A 23352-nucleotide genomic window follows, 5' to 3' on the forward strand; every position below is an offset into this window, starting at 1 on the left:
AGAGCCCCCCCCGGACCAATGGCCAGGATCCGGGCAGTGTGAGTGCCACTAAAAATCAACTTGTGTGCCGCCTTCAGAACGCATGCCATAGGTTGCCTACCCCGACTTAGAGTTTCACAGAAGTATATCAGTTTAGAATTTAGTCCCAGTTCTCAAACCGATTCCACACAGTTTCGCTTTAGTGCCTTATTTGTTCACGAACCATGACAGAGCTCATCTTTCTGAGGCAGTGACTGGTTATTGTAAATCATGGCTCAGTATTTTCCCTTGCCCTTTCATTCAACAGTTTAGAAAGAAAAGGCCCCATGTTCTGAATTTCATCTACAGGGCTGACATATGGTTTCATAAATGCATCTCTCCCCCTATACAGAACACACAAAATTATGTTTAGCAATGACCTAATTAAAAAAATACCAAGAGGGCTCTTCCCTACCTTTTGCTCAATAAAAGGTTGCATCAACAACCTGTTTTATGTGTAACACAGCAAATTGCAGTCACCCAAGTCATTCAAGAGACATGGCCTGCAAAAACTACAGGTCCCAGCACAGCAAGTCCCATCTTGATTTGAATGGCTTGTCGCTAAAATCAAGGTGGATCATGGCATGCTGAGAACTGCAGTCTCTGGAAGCCTCAAAGCTGCATTTGGGCCGCTCATTTTGGGCCTTCCAGAATTAGTTTTCATCCAACTATAAAGTGATTGAAAATTTTAAAGTTTAAAAAAGCTGTGCCCTCTGGTATTAAAGTCTGCTATCACTGTCCAACCAAATCAGCTGCTTAGTGATATAATAAAGATCTATACCAGTGTTCCCCAAGATATGGAAGGCATCTTCCTGGGGGAGAAGGGAGAGGAAGGACTAGCTGGGAGTAAGGGGGCACAGAAGGTATATAAATTAACATGAGTAAGCCTTAAACAACACATTCCAGGGCAGCAGGGGTAGGGACGATTGGTTTCATTTTCCTGGACTGGGGCTCAGCTTCCAAAAGTTTGGGAAATACCACCTTAAATTATAAAGCAAATTATGTAAAATACAAAAGCCGTGTTAAAATAACCTTCACTAGCATGGAGCAGAAACTTTCCCAAGGCACTGTAGTGAGCTCCTACTGAACCTCTATCATAAAAAAGAGTTGAGGCCCCTCTGAAAACTTGGGTGTAAAACTAGGGGAGTTTGCCTCTCTGCACCACAATTTTTCCAATTACCAAAATGCACTTAAGTCAATCAGAGTTCGAGGAGTGGTAGGACTGCAACATGGAGACCACAGAGTGTAAAAATGTTGCTACAACCTTCCAAATGTGCTACTCTCAAGTTGTTTTCCCCACATGTAAAAGCAACAAAGAATCCTGTGGCACCTTATAGACTAACAGACGTTCTGCAGCATGAGCTTTCGTGGGTGAATACCCACTTCTTCAGATGCAAGAATCTGAATGCAAGAATGCATCTGAAGAAGTGGGTATTCACCCACGAAAGCTCATGCTGCAGAACGTCTGTTAGTCTATAAGGTGCCACAGGATTCTTTGTTGCTTTTACAGATCCAGACTAACACGGCTACCCCTCTGATACTTCCCCACATGTGTTGAAGATCAAACTGCTGACATCTCCCCCTGTGCTGTGCAAATGGCGCTCAGAATAAAAGAGCAGCCCGATTGTGTGGGAAACGAGGGCTGGGAGCTGGAAACAATAATTGCTTGTCTCCGTTGCACATTCTCTGCAATCAAAATCCAAAAAGCAGGAGAGAGTTTGGGTGCAGAAGGGGTGAGAGGTTGGGCTCTGGGAGGGAGTTTGGGTGGGGGAGGGGTTCTGGGGTATAGGCTCTGGGCTGGGACAAGGGGTGGGGGTGCAGGAGGAGGGAATGGGGTTGCACACTCTGAGAGGGAGTTTGGGAGTGGGAGGGGGTTTGTGGGAAGGGAGAGGGGGTGCAGGTTCTGGGAGGGAGTTTGGGGGGTGGGAGGGTGGGGTGGGGTACAGGCTCTGGGAAGGGGTCAAGGGGTGCAGCACTTACCTGAGGTTCCAAGGCGGGGCAGGGGGGCTCTGTGTGCTGCTGCCCCCAGGCACCGCCCCCACAGCTTCCCATTGGCTGCAGAGGAGCTCAGGGCGGGAACAGCACACAAAGGCACAGCCCCGCTCCATCCTGAGGCTGACAGACACGTGGAGCGAGCAGGCAGACACCGCTCAGCTCCGCTGCGCTGCCAGGGCCTCGCCTGGAAGGGGGGCGCACCCGGGGACAGCAGGCGGGGCCAAGGGAGAGACCCAGCCCAAAAACTGCTGGAGCCCTGCGGGCCACATTGGGGAGGTTCGTGGGCCGCAGATGGCCTGTGGGCCAGGAGTTTGAGACCCCTGATCTAGGGTGAGAAATACTATTTGTAACCAATTTCTTTAGTGAAACTAGCCTAGTTTGGGTGTTTGATTTCATTTGCTTAGTAATATGCTTTGTTCTGTTTGTTACCCCTTTTACCACTTAAAATCTGCCTTTTATAGTTAATAAAATTTGTTTTGTTTATTATTAAACCCAGTTTCTGTAATTTCTAACTGGGCGGGGGGTGGGGGCGTGAAGAAGTGTGCACACCTCTCTCCACATTGAGGGAGGGGGCAAAATTCATAATATATCTTTGGGTCTGCACTCCAAGGGAGGTGGACATCTGAGTGCTGAAGCAAGTCCCTTAAACTGAGTCTTCCCAGAGCTGATCTGTAGCTGGATGTTGCCCTGCCTGTGTGTGTGTGTGTGTGTGTGTGTGTGTGTGTGTGTGTGTGTGTGTGTGTGTGTGTGTGTGTGTGTTAGAGGAGGTTTTAAGACCCTGGCTCAGCAAGACAAGTTAAAGGGGACCCATGCTGGCAGAACAGGTAGACTCAGTGGTATCTCAGCACCATCAGTTGGCTTCCCAAGGGGTCCAACCTGTCACAGTACCTTATACCCAAAAATATTAAAAGAATTCTCTGATCGTCTCTCTGAACCATTAATGTGGATTTTTAGCAAATGTTGGAACATTGGCGAAGAGCATAGGAAAAAAACTAATGTTGTACCAATATTTTAAAAGAGTAAATGGAATGACCCGGGAAACTACAGACCAGTTAATCTGACATCGGTCACAGGCAAAATCATGGGAAGGTTGATATGAGAGGCAATTAGTAAACAATTAAAAGACGGTAGCATAATTATTGATCATCAACATGGTTTTATGGTCTTGTCTAACAAAGTTTTTTGATGAAATTACAGGTTTGTTTGATTAAGGTAACTGAATCCTGCAAACAGTTAAAAGTAACAGTCTGCATACAGCTGACAGCCAAGTGACAGCTACGGTATTTGCTCTTGGTAAAAATCAATCATTGTGCTGTGACAGTGAGAAACTAAAAGCAACACAGAATAGGCAGTTATGGGAAAAAAGAATGCATAGTCCTATGCCCAGACAGAGAGTAGAATCAAACTATAGACAATTTAAGGAAATGTAAAGGAACTGGCACTACTTCCTTTCTTGCCTCATCTGTATCTTTGGGAAGAGGATAATAGCTAGCCTGATTTGTATTCCCACCCCTCCACACACACCTCTTCCTCCTAAAACCCTTTTGGTACAATATGGCCAGTGACAATGTTAATGGTTATACATCTCTCAAACTGTTTGTTAAAAGTCTATGCTAGTGTTAAGTCATTAAGAAGGCTAAACATGGCGCTGGATGCCACTCAGCACCCAAATCCATGAAAATATGTTTGTTAAGTTTGTTTGTGCTAGAAACAGAATTCTCCCACCGATCTAGTGCTGGACTACACCGTGGGTTAGGTTGATATAGTGGTGTCTCTCAGGGGTGTGAATTTTTCATACCCCTGAGAGACGTAGCTATACGAAAGTAAATTCCTAGTATAAATCAGGCCTAAGTTAAAAAGCTGGAAGAGTAAAACTCTTGTGCTAAGTAGCCAATATATTGCTGCACACAAAAGAAAAAGTAGAAAAGAAGGCAAACAAAATTCTTCAAATCCTTAGAAAAAGAAAAGTATTGGTATAAATTTTTTTCTTTTTAACCTAGTTAATAGTTCTTGTTTTGCTGCAGTAATTCAAGAAAAACAGGATTCTGAATGAACTTTAACTGCTCTTAACTGCAGTTATTATCTCCATTTTTTTCCCTTTGAGGCATCCACTCTTTATTCAGCTTATATGTTGTTTTTTTCCTCAATAACCAACCCCGATAACCGTTTATATATTTCTCACTCAGCTGTTCATTGTTATTAGTATTTTGGAACACTAGTTCTACTTGTTTATTCTTATTGCTTTTATCCATATTGCTTATGTATATTCCATGACACACAACCTTTTTTATTTTTTGTTTTAACTTTTATTTGAGTTTTACTTGTGTTGCAACAAAAAATAATTTTGCTAATAACTATAATTATTTGTGATATGACACTTTTGATTAAGGTAAAAAAGGCATTTAGTAAGTTTATTTTCAGGATGTAATAAGGTTGTCAGTTATAAAGTTATTTTGGTTTATATTTTGTAGATATCTTTATTCGTAAATGCTCAAAATATGAGGGGACCCCCACTCAGGGTAATATAATCTCCCCATGAGAAAATGTATGAATGCTCAGCCCTCAAACAAAATATAATCTCAGTTTATATACTTCTGGCTAATTTACCAACTAAGGGGCAACAAAAATCTGAAAATCCACATTAATCAGTTAAATTGTTTAAAGGGAAAGCATAATATTGTTATTAATATTTTGCAAAATGTTTTTGTTACTGGAATATTTTCTAAAATGCTTGTTAAATTATGACATTAAACTGTACTGAGACAGTGCAATTTCTAGGAATGACAGATTTTCTCAGAAGTTTATACCTGAATAGACAGAAATAGCTGCTCCTTTATATGCTTTACTTAAAGGTAGCTGCTGAAAATGAAATGCAAAATTGACTAAAGCGGTCACTAATTGAAACAGGCGTTAGCCTCAGCTCCTATGTTGAGTCAATCTGATTATTCGCAACCATCGCAACAGAGATAACACTGGCAGCTGCTTTGGGTCACAGGAATTCAAAAGCAGACCAATTGCTTATGCATCTCGGGTATTAACTTCTGTAAAACAGAAATATTCTTGGTGTGAGAAATATATGTTGGCTACATTTTGGGCTGTTATGCATTTTGCTTACGTTGTGGGACTGTCATCTTTGAGTATCAATACGCTGTACACCCCAGTACCATTCTTGTTATGGCGGAAGTATTAAGGAAAACACTAAAAAGAATCAATTAATCAATATAATTATGAAGATTCAAATTTATAGTTATAGGTAATATGAAATACTGTGGGTTTCATATATTCATAAACATTCAAAAAGCTTTAAAAAAATGCTCAAATGGAGAAATGCCTGGCCTCGTTGCCAATGAATATTTGCTGAATCAGTACAGGAATGGAACACAACTAGTCACAGAGATTGATATCCTCTGGAATCTAGCTGTGTAGCTATGTCACCTCTTGATTATAGTTACTATACAGAAGACTTGCAAGTACAGCATATTTTTCACTTTTCCTGCCAATAATTGAAAAAGAAAACACATTTATGAAACAATAGTACAGGCTCACTTGGTAGGGGTCCTCAAAGACTCTTTTCAAGTACCGTGTGCAGGTTCCTCAGACACTGGTAAAACACTCACATGAATGATGGCAAGCACCCATTCTGGCCTGCTGCTCAGAAGTACAAGCCATACTGATCTGCCAATGTGATGCCCTAGGGACCAAGTAACCCAGCTCTGGTATAAATCACAGCGATGAGCCAAAAACCAATGAAAGGATTCATCTTGACTTCCCAGTATGGCTGAGTACCTGGAATGTACATCGAACACATGCCACGTATGTATGAAGTGGAGAATACTGTCTAGTTACACAACAGTTACAACAGAATTAGTGAGGGACAGTATTCCCAATTAACCAGTTCAATAGGTGTTTTATTCCTAAATTCAAAACTATAAATAAATTAATCAAAATCATACCCATACTCAAATTTGTGGAGCCAGGAGTAATAAGTCACCCATGCTTTGGTCTAAGGCTATGTAATTACTCCCTAACTTTACAATATCTGTTGCTAAATTAAATCTACATTTAAAGTCTGTTAAAACAAAATACAAAACTCTTAATTCACATGCAAGAAAAAAATCAATACAGTAGATAATCAAATAGAACACATTAAAACCAATTAGCTAGTGAAATCAAATAAATACAATTAGGAAACATCCAGCTGTGGCATTTATTTTTAAGATATTGTTGTAGATACAAACATTGATAACTCTAGTAATGCTTATAATGTGTTGTAAGATAAACTGTATGTTAAAGGATTGGCAAAAGAAACAGGAAAGGAAATAAGCACTGGAGGATACCACTTTACTCCAGCATGTAAAGTAATCAACACCCTTGAAAACAGTACATTTTCAAAGGTGGGGGAACTGCGCCTGGTGTACCATAAAAACAACTAAATATCAAGCCTCTAAAATCAAGACGCCTCCCCCTCCCTCAAAATGCAACACAGGAAAATTTCTAATGACTTTTTTTTTGTAATGATTTACAATCAAAACTGGACTTTGAATGAAAAACCCATGTTTAAAGAAATAAAGAATTGTTGACATTAATCAATGTGCTCTCCAAACCACCCAACAAATAAAGGTGAAAGCACATACTAACATACAACATTTAAGTATAAAAAATGAAGGATTCCTAAATAGTAAGATTATAAGCTTTGTTAGCTATATTTGAATGATTTATAATTATGGATAGTGACTGAGTTTAGGTGAGGTAACACTTAGCATGTTTTTGACTATTCTTCTTTGATATTAATTGCTGATTTGTTTAAAATGACTAGGATTTTAACGCATACGAATTCACCTTTCCTTCCGTCCCTCCCAACCCTCCCATGAAGACAAGGCCTAAACTTAATAGAAGCTTGCAGCTTCTGAGATCAGTTTTCACAAATACGGAAAATAGGTGAATACAATGTTATAGTGAGCATTGGTTGTGACTCCTATATTTAGGACTATTATGACCCTTTCTTTGAGAAACTATCATACCTCTGTTAGCAACAGGCCTTGGATATTCAGCAGGCAGACTCTCTCAGGCTGCAGAAGTGCCCATTTTTGTTTTTCTTTTTTTTATGGTCCCATGAAATTCTGTTAATCTTTGCTGAGAGACAAATGGTTAAAGAATCACTGTTTCCTTTCTCTCACCGTTTCTCAAGTGACTATTGCGAGCATGCCACATTGCCTTGGGCACATGTGAGAGCTGCTGTAGTGGCGTGTTGGGGAAAAGGAGCTGGAATGGGCTTGGCTCCTTCACCTCCAGACCTAGCACTTGGCCCCAGTGATCTGTACCCCAGTCTGGGAGCACTGCATGGAGTAGAGGCCCTACCACCACCTAGTGAATGTGTGGGACAATGGACAGACACTGTTTGATCTGGGTCCACTGACTATCCCTTGGACACAGCTGCTCATGTCCCACAAAACTAGAGATAACAACTGCCTTCTGCTTCTAGCTAATGCAATCCTGTAGTTCAAGTAGAAGCAGTCTATGCTGCAATGTTGAAGGTTCAGGTCAAGATGGTTATGCATGATAGAACTTGTTTTTCTCTCTCTTTTGTAAAAAGAAAGACCGACCCTCTGAAATCACCTACAAAAGAGCTGTGTTAAGAAGTAGTAATTGCAAGGTCAAACACTTGAAAGTTAGGAAATGCCAGATTTACGGTTGCCCAGGCAACATTAATTCGACCCCCTTGTGTGTGTGTTTTATGATAAAGTCTTCAATTACAGGATCACATACTATTTTTTCTATGGGACCCCTGCCTCCTTCAATGCATAGGTTGGTTGCATGAGGGGTCAGAATTATGGCTGCATGGGCAACCACAAATTTAACCTTTACTAACTTTCAAGTGCATGACTTTGCAACCCAAATAATGGTGGCCTTAATGTAGGTTTTTGTTGGTGGTGGGGTTTTTTTGTTTTGTTTTGGTTCGGGATTATAGGCCCATCAAGGGTCCCCCTGATATTATAAGCCACCTGACTTTGCTTTTGTAACTTACGAACAGAAAACCTACAGCAAAATAACTCTTCAAATTATTCTTTGGGGCAGGGACTGTCTTTTACAGAATACTTGTACAGTGTCTAGCACAATGGGGCTTCGGTCTAATCCGAGGAGCCTAGGCACTACTGCAACACAAATGTTTTATTTAATCTTGATTATTTTATGTAACGTATAGCTCTAACATAAAGTTCCATCCTCTCCAGAACATTATGCTGTTGAGAACAATCTCCTTGGAACTCCTTTAAGAAGCCTTGGGAAAAGAATTTACAGTTGCCTATTCTTTTCTCATTAACCAACATTTTTTTTTAGTGTAATCTTTTCCTGCAAATGGGGGTAAAACCTGTTCTTAAAAATTTTCTCTAAAGGGGTAAAATACTTAGGCAAGTTTTGCTTTGATTACAAAGCAGGGTTAGTGTGTCCCCGAGTAGATGGAAATGAAGCAGTTACCTTCAAATACTGATAATGTACTCAAATATGTGAATAGCTTTATTGCAAAAAATGAGATACTCATATCTATTATTTAAATATCATACTAATACATACAGTATGTTGCTGATACTTCTAAGTAAAAATAAAATAATTCTTCAACCCAGAAAAGACATACCGTATATACTCGTTCATAAGCTGAATTTTTTTAGTAAAAAAGGGAAGCACCAGAGACAGGGGTTGGCTTATGAACGGGTATAGAGAGGGAGAGGTGGGACACAGCCCCTCCCCCCAAACAGAGGGAGCAAGGAGACGCAGCACAGACAGAAGGGAAGAGGTGGGACCAGAGTCTCTCCACTTCTGGCCACGCTGCTCTCCCCCCAGCCTCCAAAACAGCTGCAGCTCCAGGGTTGGCAGGCTGCAGCCATGTCGCTCGGCCCCACCCCCCCAGAGCAGGTTGTGGCCGCGCCGCTGGAGCATGCTGCAGCCACACCGCCTGGCCCAGCCCACTGGAACATGCTGCAGCCATGCCGCCCAGCCTGCCGGAGCAGCTCCAGCCAGGCCAGAGACATCCTCCCCTGGCCCTCCCCCAGGTAAGGTGGGAAGGGATGAGATGGGGTGGGATGGGGAGAGTGTGGGGGTCCCCAGCTAGGGGTGGGGTCATGTGGGAGGTTACTCCTCTGACTCCCAGCTTCTCCCCCACAAAAAATGTCCCCACCAGTTACTGTCCCAGCCCAGGGTAAGCAGCTGGCCCACCAGGACACTTTGTTTACTTAAGTATCAGAGGGGTAGCTGTGTTAGTCTGGATCTGTAAAAGCAGCAAAGAGTCCTGTGGCACCTTATAGACTAACAGACGTTTTGGAGCATGAGCTTTCGTGGATGAATACGCACTTCGTCGGATGCATGTAGTGGAAATTTCCAGAGGCAGGTATATATATGCAAGCAAGAATCAGGCTGGAGATAACAAGGTTAGTTCAATCAGGGAGGATGAGGCCCTCTGTCCCTGGCAGGCGGGGGGCCACAGCTCCTCTCCCCTGCTGGGCACTAGGCACCAGGGGCACTAGGTGGTGCACCTCAATGCACCGCTTTGGGGACCACCTGACTGATTTGAAACCCCGCTATACCATTTTAACTGATAACACTCTCTTGTAGTCTATAAGGTGCCTCAGGACTCTTTGCTGCTTTTACAGATCCAGACTAACATGGCTACCCCTCTGATACTTGACTCTCTTGTAGATAGTTTTCTAGAACTGAGCAGTATATTCTACACCAAAGAAGAACATGACTGCTCAAGACTAGTCAAAGTCCAATGGCCCTTCACGGTCAGATGAAGAGACTGTGGATCTGGATGGATCTGGATCTGCTTTGTTGCGGTTACAAAATATCCAGAGACAGCAAAAGGCACCATGTGTCTGACAGGTGAAGGAGATCTGAATGGCTCTTAATGTCAATAGAGTGACATGCAAGTTCTTTATTTGGAAAGTCCAGTGACCCAATTGTAAATTGAGACAAACAATCTCACCATCCAATGTTGGATGCATCTGATGTTAGCATCACCGATGGCAAAGGGAGATTGAATAGAACATCTTGGCAAACATTGGATCTGTTCATCCACTGCCTCAGCCAACCCAGAAACTCATGAGGCATGGTGAAAAACACAGAAAAACATGTGCTGTACTGCCCAAATTCTGAGATGAACAAAAGGAGTAACATAAGTGGTAGCTGCCATCAACCCCAGGAGACCCAGGAAGAGGACCACCTTACTGATGATTTCACAAATCTGAACCTACTTGTTCTATTTTTAGAAACACGTTTTCTGTAAGGAAAGCTCTCCCTGCTACGGAGACCAGTATGGATCCTATAAACCTCTGTATTGGGAGAGATTTGACTTCTTGAGAAGTAACCCACACTTGAGAAGAGGGGGACTGTTACCTCAAAGTGAAGTAACAGGACTCGCACACAGCCACATTCAACAGCCAATTGTCCAAAGGCATGTAAACAGAAATATCGTGTTTTCTTAGGTGCACCACTACTACCAAAAGGTACTTTGAAAAAAAAGAAAAAAAAAATTTGGTATTGACAACACTCCACACAGGAGAACTTTGTATTGGAAACAGGGCCACCCAGAGGGGGGGGACAAGTGGGGCAATTTGCCCCAGGCCCCGCAAGCCGCTCCGGGTTTTCGGCGGCACTTTGGCAGCGGGCCCGTCACTCGCTCCGGGTCTTTGGCGGTGGGTCCATCAGTGCAGCGCAAGACTTGGAGCGAGTGAAGGCCCTGCCGCTGAAGTGCTGTCGAGGCCTCGGAGCGCTGCCTGGTGAATACAAGTGCCGCCGCAAGCAGCGGAAAAAAAAAAAAAAAGACCCGATCGGCAGCACTTAGACTGCTCTACCACCGCCGCCGAGAGGGACCCGCTGCTGAATTGCCGCCGAAGAACTGGCCCTGCCCCAGGCCCCCTGAATCCTCTGGGCAGCCCTGATTGGAAATTGTGCCCCACCAAAATGAACTGCAGGCACTTTTGATGACTGTGCTAGACAGCAATATGAAAATACACATTCTTTAAAATTGAGAGTGGGGAACCTTCCTGTAAGCAAAGAAATTAGAGGCTAGAGTTAACATCCAAAACAGGAATTTTCAAGCGTACCTGTTCTAATTTCTTAAATCTAAAATCAGATTAAAAAACCCATTTTTTTTTATCAGAATGAAACGTTATGAAAAATGCTCTTCAGAAGGCAATGAGTGTGTAAGATGACATGGACATGTCTGAACTACCTTGATCAACAGGTTAGGAAACTTATTTTTGCATCATTCTTATGGGCTATCTACCATGTTTTACTATGCTATGAAATTATAACTTGGATTATTTTCATAAAGTTATGTTTTGGGTGGATTCATTACTTATGAATTTCAGAATGTTTGTGTTGAAAATCTAATTGGTATGTTAGTTTGTTGTGGGAGTATTTATCAATTACATTTTTACTGTTATTGCAGGACTTCTGAAATGACTTTTTTATTGCTCAATATAATTAAACATCCTAGATGAAGATTTCCTGTTTAAAAGTAAAGATGTATTAGGCACTTATGAATTTTAACATTTAAAAACATTTTTCTCAAGCTGTTGGGTATGTTGCTAGAGATAAGTGTTTAAATAGATTTAGACCATCCTTATGACTAATTATTTTCTCTATAAAACTGGGTTTAGAATAAATTATATCATTTAAACAGTGGTACAAACAGCTGCAGTAGGAGTACAATCTTATATTTTTAAAGCAGTGCACTGAGTAATAGTGAATGAAAGTGAGGACTGGTCTACACTACCGCTTAAGTCAATGTAACCTACACTGCTCAGAGGTGTGAAAAAGACACACACCCCCAAGCGACATAAGTTACATCAACCTAAACACTGTCCACACTGGTGCTGTGTCAGCAGGAGTCACTCTCCCGCCAATATAGCTTCTGCCTCTTGTGAAGGTGGTGTAATTATGCCGACGGGGATGCGCTCTTCTGTCGTCATAGCACATCTTCAACTAATGCAGCTGTGCCGATGTAGCACTTGAGTGTAGACTTGCTCTGAGATTTTTACCATTTTGTTTCGAGTCCAGGTTAGACATAAGGGGTTATGAATGTTCATCATATGCAATGTCTACAACTTCATTGTGATCTGTTGGTACCACCATCAGTGTTGCAATTACACGTCAAACAACAAATTACCTATATAAAAACAAAAACAAAAAAGATTTTCTTCATCAGCCAATAAAAGCATGCATGAATTTCCGATCAGGACAAGCAAATTCCAGCAAGACTCCATAGATGCAAAGATTGCTTGGTTCATTTATGCAACACATTCTCCCTTTCATCTTGTCCAGAACAAACAGTTCATTGACATGGTTCAATCATTACAACCCAGGCTACACTGAACCCGGCAGAGCAAACATTGCTGGAGACAGTTTATAAGAAGGAAATGTAATAGCGTACAAAAAAAAATTGATGGGAAATGTGTTAACCTGACTCTTGCTGGGTGAAAAAATAAACACTTATTACTGGATCATTGTGTACAAGTGACAACAGAATATGGGGTTGTTGATCTTACAGATATATTACTTACAGAAGTGATACATCAGGGAATGCCATACAGCAGGATACTTAAACCTCTTAACGTTTTGGGGTTTGACCCCACTATGAACATCTGCAAACTTTGCTACCTCACTGTTTACCCCTTTCTCCAGATCATTTATGAATAAGTTGAATAGGATTGGTCCAAGGACTGACCCTTGGGGAACACCACTAGTTACTCCTCTCCATTCTGAGAACTTACCATTAATTCCTACCCTTTGTTCCCTGTCTTTTAACCAGTTCTCAATCCATGAAAGGACCTTCCCTTTTATCCCATGACAGCTTAATTTACGTAAGAGCCTTTGGTGAGGGACCTTGTCAAAGGCTTTCTGAAAATCTAAGTACACTATGTCCACTGGATCCCCCTTGTCCACATGTTTGTTGACCCCTTCAAAGAACTCTAATAGATTAGTAAGACACGATTTCCCTTTACAGAAACCATGTTGACTATTGCTCAACAGTTTATGCTTTTCTATGTGTCTGACAATTTTATTCTTAACTATTGTTTCGACTAATTTGCCCGGTACCAACGTTAGACTTACCGGTCTGTCATTGCCGGGATCACCTCTAGAGCCCCTTTTAAATATTGGTGATACATTAGCTAACTTCCAGTCATTGGGTACAGAAGCCAATTTAAAGGACAGGTTACAAACCTTAGTTAATAGTTCCGCAACTTCACATTTAAGTTCTTTCAGAACTCTTGGGTGAATGCCATCTGGTCCCGGTGACTTGTTGATGTTAAGTTCATCAATTAATTCCAAAACCTCCTCTAGTGACACTTCAATCTGTGACAGTTCCTCAGATTTGTCACCTAAAAAAGCTGGCTCAGGGTTGGGAATCTCCCTAACATCCTCAGCCATGAAGACTGAAGCAAAAGAATCCATTTAGTTTCTCCACAATGACTTTATCATCTTTAAGCACTCCTTTCGTATCTCGATCATCAAGGGGCCCCACTGGTTGTTTGGCAGGCTTCCTGTTTCTGATATACTTAACATTTTGTTATTACCTTTGGAGTTTTTGGCTAGCCGTTCTTCAAACTCCTCTTTGGCTTTTCTTATTACATTCTTGCACTTAATTGGGCAGTGTTTATGCTCCTTTCTATTTGCCTCACTAGGATTTGACTTCCACTTTCTAAAGGAAGTCTTTTTATCTCTCACTGTTGTTTTACAATTATATTTCCAGTGTATCTGAATTTAAATCAGAATTAATGTATACATATTAGTGTATTTGCAGTACAACAAAGCTTTGTTTATGCAGATGTAGGAGTTTCAGTAAACTTTGTTGTGATTTGAATTCATATATATATATATATATGGATTTTATTCCAGCACCTGTGGAAGTGCAGAGGAAATGGGTATTTTCATGAGTTGTTCCAGACACAAAGTTATGACTACAAAAAGACACAGAACATATTTTTATAAAGAATACACCAACTGCCTCTTCTTCCGACATTATCTGAGCTCCTCCCCCAGCTTCAGTTACCCTGCCACTGGCTAGTCCCTTCCCAGGCCAGCATTCTATGCTGCTGCATCATAGCTGCAGGCCTCTTAATAGCACCTAACTCAAAGCTACAGCAGGTGCTAGTTCTGGAGCCAGGGTTCCTACACTACCATACAGCAAAATGTTTTAAAAATCAGTACTCACACATTCTGGTCAAACATTTCATAGTGCATTGCTCCACCACTGTGCTATTTGCATTCTGGGATTTTTCATGCTGTGTATTGAGGGATACTTACCAGAAGGCAATAGAATTCTAGGGCTTGGGATCAAATTAACAAATTCCCATTATTGCTCCTTTCATGACATCATCCATCTGGATTCAATAATCTAACAGCATTTTCGAAGCACTATCAGACAGCATGGAGGAAGCACTGGCGAGCGCTGCAATCCTCCCAGTGATTAATATAAACAGGTTGCTAAAAGAATATCTAAATTAATTAAGGTTGATAACAGCTCTCGAAGAGGCAGCAGTTGAAATAAAGCAGACACATTTTGATCTTTTCCTGGGGCAGCTACTCTCAGTGGAGAGCTGCCTTTCAGCCTGGTCAAGAAGCACTGACTTGTGGGACCAGATAGCACTGACATGACCAGCAGTGGTGGCATATCATCAGGATACTGAAAGCCACTTTTGTAGAAATATGTGCAAAGCTTGTGCTGGAGCTGCAGCTGCAAAACATTTACATGAGAACTGCTCTCTGTGTGGATAAGTGCATTGCCATCACCATCGTGCAGTTGCCACCTCCAACTGCTGCCAGTTGGTAACTAACCAATTTGGTGGCAGATGATCAACTGTCAGGCAACTGATGGAGTTATGCACTGCAATTAAGAAGGTGCTTCTCCTCCTTCCTCAGTCCTAAGAGTGGGCAACGTGTAGGAACTTATTAATGGGTTTCCATGGATGGGGTTCCCAAATTGCACTGGGGCCACTAATGGAACCCACATGCCTTTTCCTTGCACCTCCCCCCTCCAACCCCCCACCTCAGGATTCACGGTACTCTAAGGCCTGGACAGTTAACCCATATTAAAACAGGGTGGTCTGTAAAGGCCTATGGTGCCAAGATCTGAAAACAGTGTAGAGTTTCTAAAATGAGAAATGGAACATTTGCTTCCCTTGTGTCTATTGGCCTGCTAAACCCAGGGTTGTGAGTTCAACCCTTGAGGGGGACCATTTAGGGATCTGGGGCAAAAATCTGTCTGGGGATTGGTCCTGCTTTGAGCAGGGGGTTGGACTAGATGACCTCCTGAGGTCCCTTCCAACCCTGATATTCTATGATCAATGGCACTGCCCTTCCTCCAGCCATTCTGGAAGACCCTGCTTACACTCCGCTTCACTATGAAGCCTGGTATTGAGCAACTATACTCTGAACAGCTGTAGAATGACCATGGAATGTTCATTTGGGAAACTGAAAAGTAGATGGAGGAGTCTAATTTTAGGCTGAAGGCTGATAAGAGATATCTGTCTTTTATAACATTTGTTCAGAACACAGCATGTAGCTATGAAAGTAAGGGGGAGAGCCTTCCAGATGGGTGGGGCTAAGGATGTTTGGAAATTTGCTTAATATTTTAAACAGCTAGAGAAGGTGCCTCTATCACATGCTGCAACTACACAAGGTCACAGAGGGAGGGATGCATTACATGTTACTATTTTGGGATTAGTAGACCACTTGTGATCAATGTCTGTGCATTTGAATGAGGCATAAATCAGGATTACTGTATTAGTGATTATGCAGTGCAACAAAGCTTTGTTTATGCCAGATGTGGGGGTTCCAGTATACACTGTGGTGATTTTAATTCACGTTATGTATGGATGGATTTTAGTATAGCTCCTGTGAATGTGCAGTGGAAATGAGTATTTTTATGAGTTGTTCCAGACATAAAACATATTTTTATTAAGAATACACAAATATAAACAGTTTGAATAATAAAAATAACCTTCACCATAAAATATGTGCAATTAGAGAACAACAAACCTTAAAAGGGTTGCATGCAATCAAGTTTGTGACCCCAGGTCACAAATGTATATACCTAGCATACCAAAAACTGTTCTCTACTCCTTGGGATGTGGGATGGTGGTAGAACAGCATCTCCCTTGTGGGTCAAAGAGTTAAGGGGATCACCCACTATTTTCTTTGCTGTGGCACAGAATGCCTACAAAAGGATCTGTTTCACTGTTGTAGCAGTGAATAGTGTGCCCCAGAAAGCAGACACTTCAGAGGTACAGGACTACTGGGGGGATGTATAAGTTGTGACATGATCCTTGACCACAAAATTACCATATTTTCCAGAAGGGCTGTTTGCCTCTCCCTCAGCCCCAGCAGCTGTACTCGGGAGGACCTGTCCTCTTCTCTCTCCTCTTTGTCACACTTCATACTTTCGCTCTACTCCATCTTTTTATCCCTGTCTTGAGATGTGCCCAAGAGTTCTTTCAATGTGTCATCCCTTGAGCTCCTCCTCTTCCGCCTATATAGCTTGGACAGCCATTGACCTGATGTTCCAGTCATGTCCTTGTTCAGCTGCTATGGGGAAATTAAAAAGAAAAAGGACGACTAATTATTGTCAAAATTGAAGTCTCCATGACCGTGAGAAAATGCTTCTTCCTCAATTTTGGAATTCCATTCCCATAGTCTCTTCCTAGTCTTGGTAAGATTGGAGATAGTGAGATATTTTCACAATCTTTCCTGCTGGAGCTGGACCTCCAGGCCTGTGCTGTGAGTGAGGTGGGCAGGAGGTTGTTGTTATGCCAACAGGCAGAAAGGGGTAATTAATACAAAGTGGGCTGTTAGTATCAAGGGTAGGGACTATTAAATACAGAGCTGTAGAAGGCAGAATACTAATTATTGTACTTCTGTAGGTGGAATGGGGGTTGACTGGTGGAATGGCCTGTAGATGTAGGCTATTAATACCTAGCTCTTACATAGCACTTTTCACCAGCAAATCAATGTAACCGTATGTGCACTTCTACAGGCTGTCCTTTGGAGGACGCTACCCTGATGCATATCCCCAAAAGGAAGAGGAGGAGTCTGTTCAGAAAGGCAATAGGCAAACTGGGAAGATATGCCATGCTGCTGTTTGTCATGGTGGCGTCCCCAGAGCTGGTGAAGAAGTGAAAGGGAAACACAAGCTATATGGGCCTTGCAGAGAGCTGCCTTGCCATGTAATCTCTGTGCCCAGTTAGAGCACTACTTTTGGCTTCAGTTCTTTTATAATATGTGCAAATCTACATAAGTGCACTACAAAATTATATTAATTCTTTAGTAGCTCAAAAGGGATTGATATCCTTAAAGTGCCTGACAACTTCCTTTCAGAAAATATCTTTTCCAATATAACTCATAACATTTCACAATGACTTTTAGCTAAGGGCATTATTGAACCCATCAACCAGATAAATCCTTCTTGCTGACTTTTCTATATCTTCTCTTACAATAAAAGGGCCTTTACTTAAAATGACCTCATCGTTCAGCCATGTGGTGGTGCCATCTTGGCGGGGACTACATATGAGAGAGTATGGATGGACGTGGAGCAGAACACAGCGAGCTTAAGTGGTAGTTGTATGTTTGCACTAAGATGGGGGGGAAAAGGTTGCAGATTTTGTACTCTCTCCAGTGCAAATGCCATTCTGAGCAGTCTTTGCTAAGGGCAGAGGGGCGGTGTTAAAGCCTAGGAGGCAGAGACAGCTTAGATTAAATCCAGGAGGTGAAGAGAAGATGGATCAACTCATCAGTGCCCTGCCTGAACCCAGAACTAAGTTTTTCAAATCCTGCATACAATTGTATTATAATGTATCATGCAATACTTACTGGAAGTGGTCCCCTCCCCACTTTGAGGCTCTGCCTGTGGTCCAATTGGTTCCTCTGGCTATGAGTCAGCCAGATCCTAGGTCTCTGACATTGTGTATCATGGTTTACCAGGTGGATCAGATCAGAGTTTTTATTTATCATTGTCCTCCTCTTGGTCCTGGTCAACTCAGTGGGGATGTAACTGTTGGCGTCCACAAAATCCAGTGTTTCAAGTGGTGGGATCTCATGCAAATACACGGTCCTGGTCATTTTGAAGCTGCAAGCAATCCCAGAAGTCTTATTGTCCTTCACACTTTTGTAACCCAGCTGGATCTCCTTTCCCTGAATGGCTTGAGTTCCGCTTGTATCACCTGTATTTGTTCAGAAAACCACTTGTATATTTGTAAATTATGTTAGCTAAAATTCAGATGGGCCTGTGCATGCTCCTCTCCCACACAGGATAATGAAGTCCAGGACCTCAGCGTGAGTTCACAGAGAAGCACAAGAAATCACTGCTCAATAATCAGACTGTCACTCAACTAACTGCTGGAATCACAAAAGCAGAACCTGGCTGTGTACCATCATTTAAATGGGACGGTGACATCTGGTCAGGATGACCCTGGAGCAGCAGAAGGCATACACATAAAAAGACAGGATGGCCCAGATAGCCAGTAAAACAGTGTGGGACACCAGTTGAAGGACTTGGAAGATGTGCATCAGTTGTTTTTACCTGCAGCAAAGTGGATCCCCATGACAACTCATCCTGCATCCCTACAATCCTGATTTCAAAATGAGTTTAATGACATGCGTTAAAAAGCCAGGTGATTCACAACAAATAAATCTGTGGATGCAAGTAACTAACATGAAATAAATTCAAGTTGACTTGCAATAAATGTCAAATATGAACAAGCCTTAAGCAAAAGGTGTGCTACCAGCTCCCTATGTTATAAGCCACATTATGGAAATGTCACCTGTCTCTGTGTTCTCAGCAGAGGCTATAATAGGCTGTGCGGGTCGACACCACTCCAGTATCCCTTTTAACACTGAGCAGTCTAGTTCATAGCAGAGGGCATGGAGGGCAGATATTGGAATCCAAATAGGGACCACTAGAGTTGCTAACTGTCTGGGTTTCTGTGATTAAACACCCTTGCCCCACCCCAGACCCTGCCCCGCTCACTCCATTCCCTCTCCCTCCATTGCTCGCTCTCTCCCACCCTCACTCACTTTCACTTGGCTGGGGCAGGGGGCTGGGGTGCGGGCTCCAGGCTGAGCCTGGGGCAGGGGGTTGGGGTGCAGCAGGGGGAGAGGGGGCAAACTCTGGGAGGGAGTTTGGGTGCTTGAGGGGGCTTAGGGCTGGGGCAGGAGGTTGGGGTGCAGGAGGGGGTAGGGGCTCCAGAAGGAAGCTCAGGTCTGGGGGAGGGGGCTGCAGTGAGGGGTTCAGGCTCCGGCTGGGCAGCGTTTTACCTCCCTGTCTGCCCTGGCCCCACACTGATCCCAGAAGCAGCCAGCATGTCCCTGCGGCTCCTGGGGGAGCACCCATGGGGCTCCGCACACTGTTTCTGCTTGCAGGCCCCAATCCTGCAGCTCCCATTGGCCGCAGCTGCCGGGATGTGCTGGCTGCTTCTGGGAGCCACGCAGGGCCAGGGAGCCTGCCTTAGCCCCACTGGACTTTTAAGAGGCCTAAAATCACCCAGTTTGGCTTCAGTAGCCTCCAGGAGATAGAGCCTGATTCCGGGAGACTCCCAGCAAAACCAAGAGGGTTGGCAACCCTAGGGACCAGACATCTCAAAAAAACCTCCAGTTATAGGTAAGTAACTGCCTCCTCTTCAAGTGATAGTCTCCAAGAAGATGGATTCCAAACATGGGTGCATAGCGAGCACTGACCAGCATACAGGTGGATGCAAGGAACTGAAGTCTGTAGTACAGCACAGCCTACAACTGCATATGCAGCCACCATTGGGGCAATGAAGTCACAAAAGTGTGAACGAAGCACTATGTTGCTGAGCGACAGATGTCCTGCCACAGTATGGCCACTCACGCAGCAGGAGGTACATTGCATCTGTAACATTCATGGATGCACTGGAGACCCATTTGGAGATTCTTTGCAAGGGACAAGACCACTTCTCACATCGATCAACAATGGTGATATAGAGTCTCATTGATACCCAAAAGGCATGGGTGCATTGGAGGAAGAAAGCCAGTGTACATTGGATGTCAAGGGAATATAGTGCGCTGTCCACGTGTGAAGCATGAGGTTTGGAACAAAAGGCCAAGAGGTGAATTGCACTGATTTAGGTGGAATTCCAACACCTTCAGTACAAATTTTGGATGCAGCCGCAAGGAAACTTTCTCCTTGTGGAAGACTGTGTAAGGAGGGTCATCCATCAGGACTGTCAGATTGCTGACCCAATGTGCCAAGGTAATGGCTATAAAGATTATTTTCATGGAGAGGTGAGAGAGAGAGCAACCGCATGGGGCAAGGGGTTCAAAGGGCGTTTTTGTGAGGGTGGAGAGTCTGTGATGGGATGTTAGATGGGTTGGGATCTGAGTTACTACAGAGAATTCTTTCCTGGGTGCTGGCTGGTGAGTCTTGCCCACATGCTCAGGGTTTAACTGATTGCCATATTTGGGGTCGGGAAGGAATTTTCCTCCAGGGCAGATTGGCGGAGGCCCTGGAGGTTTTTCGCCTTCCTCTGCAGCATGGGTCACGGGTCACTTTCTGGAGGATTCTCTGCAGCTTGAGGTCTTCAAACCAATTTGGGGACTTCGATAACTCAGACATAGGCTAGGGGTTTGTTATTGAAGTGTATGGGTGGGATTCTGTGGCCTGCATTGTGCAGGAGGTCAGACTAGATGATCATAATGGTCCCTTCTGACCTTAAAGTCTATGAGTCTATGAGAACATGGTTATGGTTACATACAGGCATGGATTTGAGTATAGGTGGGATCATATTAATCAGATCTTTGAGTAAGCATATGGTGGTGGAGTATCTGCAGAAGCGCCATTGACCTGGGGGTGGGGCAGGGAAGAAATCACTGAATGCTGCCAAGTAGACCTGTATGGAGCTGAAGGTGAGGCCTGATATTTTGAGTTTGAGGAGGTAATAGAGGATGATAGGTATGGAGATCACCTCAGTGGGTTTTGATAGTGGTGTGCCCATGAGGTGAAGTGCTTCCACTTCACCCGGTTACAGGCCCCGTTGGACAGCCTCTTGCTTTGTGTAAGGATATGATGGGACCAGGATGGAACATGCATTGTCTATCCTTGAGCCCCATCCAAAAACCAAGCTGTGAGATGGAGAGGGTCCAGACTGGAATGTCAGAGCTGGCCATGATTTTGTGTGAGGAAATCCGGGCAAGCGTGAAGGTGGAGTCATGTGCAAACAGAGAATCAGAAGTCTGTGAACCAATACTGACGGAGCCAGAATGAGGATACCAGTATTACCGTAGCTTGGTCCCACTGGATCTTGCATAGGACCTGCGGGAGGAAGGGAATGGGGGAAAAGGCATAGTGTAGGTCACCTGTCCAGGGGAGAAGGGTGTCCCCTTGTCAGTCCTCCCCCATGGCCCCGCTCGAGCAATAAAGCGGCAGTTTGTGGTTCACACTAGTCACAAAAAGGTCCCAGCAGGGGGTTGCCCCACTTGTGGAAGAACTATTGCAGTGTGGTCTCATGCAGCTCCCACTCATGGTTCATGTAGAAAGACCTGCTGAGCATGTCCACAAGGGACTTTTGGGAATCTGGGTGGTACATGGCCTGTACAGTGACTTGGTATTTCATGCACCAGTTCAATAGGTGGATGGACTTGGCACAAAGGGAGGGAGAGACTTGGCATCGCCTTGCTTGTTGATAGAAAACCACCATTGTGATGTTCATAGATTCTAGGACTGGAAGGGACCTCGAGAGGTCATCGAGTCCAGTCCCCTGCCCTCATGACAGGACCAAATACTGTCTAGACCATCCCAGATAGACATTTATCTAATCTACTCTTAAATATCTCCAGAGATGGAGATTCCATAACCTCCCTAGGCAATTTATTCCAGTGTTTTCTACCTTGACAGTTAAGAACTTTTTCCTAATGTCCAACCTAAACCTCCCTTGCTGCAGTTTAAGCCCATTGCTTCTTGTTCTATCCTTAGAGGCTAAGGTGAACAAGTTTTCTCCCTCCGCCTTATGATACCCTTTTAGATACCTGAAAACTGCTATCATGTCCCCTCTCAGTCTTCTTTTTTCCAAACTAAACAAACCCAATTCTTTCAGCCTTCCTTCATAGGTCATGTTCTCAAGACCTTTAATCATTCTTGTTGCTCTTCTTTGGATCCTCTCCAATTTCTCCTCATCTTTCTTGAAATGCAGTGCCCAGAACTGGACACAATACTCCAGCTAGAGGCCTAACCAGTGCAGAGTAGAGCAGAAGAATGATTTCTCGTGTCTTGCTCACAACACACCTGTTAATGCATTCCTCAATCATGTTTGCTTTTTTTGCAACAGCATCACATTGTTGACTCATATTTAGCTTGTGGTCCACTATAACCCCTAGATCCCTTTCTACCGTACTCCTTCCTAGACAGTCTCTCCCCATTCTGTATGTGTGAAACTGATTGTTCCTTCCTAAGTGGAGCACTTAGGATTTGCCTTTGTTAAACTTCATCCTGTTTACCTCAGACCATTTCTCCAATTTGTTCAGATCATTTTGAATTATGACCCTATCCTCCAAAGCAGTTGCAAACCTTTCCAGTTTGGTATCATCTGCAAACTTAAGAAGCGTACTTTCTATGCCAATATCTAAGTTGTTGATGAAGATATTGAACAGAACCGGTCCCAAAACAGACCCCTGCAGATCCCGCCTTGTTATACCTTTCCAGCAGGATTGAGAACCATTAATAACTACTCTCTGTGTACGGTTATCCAGCCAGTTATGCACCCATCTTATAAGTTTTATTTGCCTAGTTTATTGATAAGAATATCATGCGAGACCATATCAAATGCCTTGCTAAAGTCTAGGTATACCACATCCACCGCTTCTCCCTTATCCACAAGACTTGTTATCCTATCAAAGAAAGCTATCAGATTGATTTGACATGACTTGTTCTTTACAAATCCATGCTGGCTATTCTCTATCACCTTACCACCTTCCAAGTGTTTGCAGATGATTTCCTTAATTACTTGCTCCATTATCTTCCCTGGCACAAAAGTTAAACTAACTGGTCTGTAGTCTCCTGGGTTGTTTTTATTTCCCTTTTTATAGATGGGCACTATATTTGCCCTTTTCCAGTCCTCTGGAATCTCTCCTGTCTCCCATCATTTTCCAGATTTAATGGCTAGAGGCTCAGATACCTCCTCTATTAGCTCCTTGAGTATTCTAGGATGCATTTCATCAGGCCCTGGCAACTTGCAGGCATCTAACTTTTCTAAGTGATTTTCAACTTGTATTTTTTTATTTTATCTTCTAAACCTACCACTTTCCCATTAGCATTCACTACGTTAGGCATTCCTTCAT

At 43.2% G+C, this 23352-nt stretch overlaps 1 protein-coding gene across 1 annotated transcript in view; it reads right to left on the reverse strand.

Annotated features, from left to right (window-relative positions):
- The window catches only part of MAN1A2 (mannosidase alpha class 1A member 2), a 288333-nt gene that overhangs the window by 246443 nt on the left and 18538 nt on the right, over nucleotides 1–23352 (reverse strand). The gene's annotated exons all lie outside the window — the stretch shown is intronic.

Source organism: Mauremys reevesii, linkage group 1, assembly GCF_016161935.1.
Source record: "Mauremys reevesii isolate NIE-2019 linkage group 1, ASM1616193v1, whole genome shotgun sequence".
Lineage (NCBI taxonomy): Eukaryota > Metazoa > Chordata > Testudines > Geoemydidae > Mauremys > Mauremys reevesii.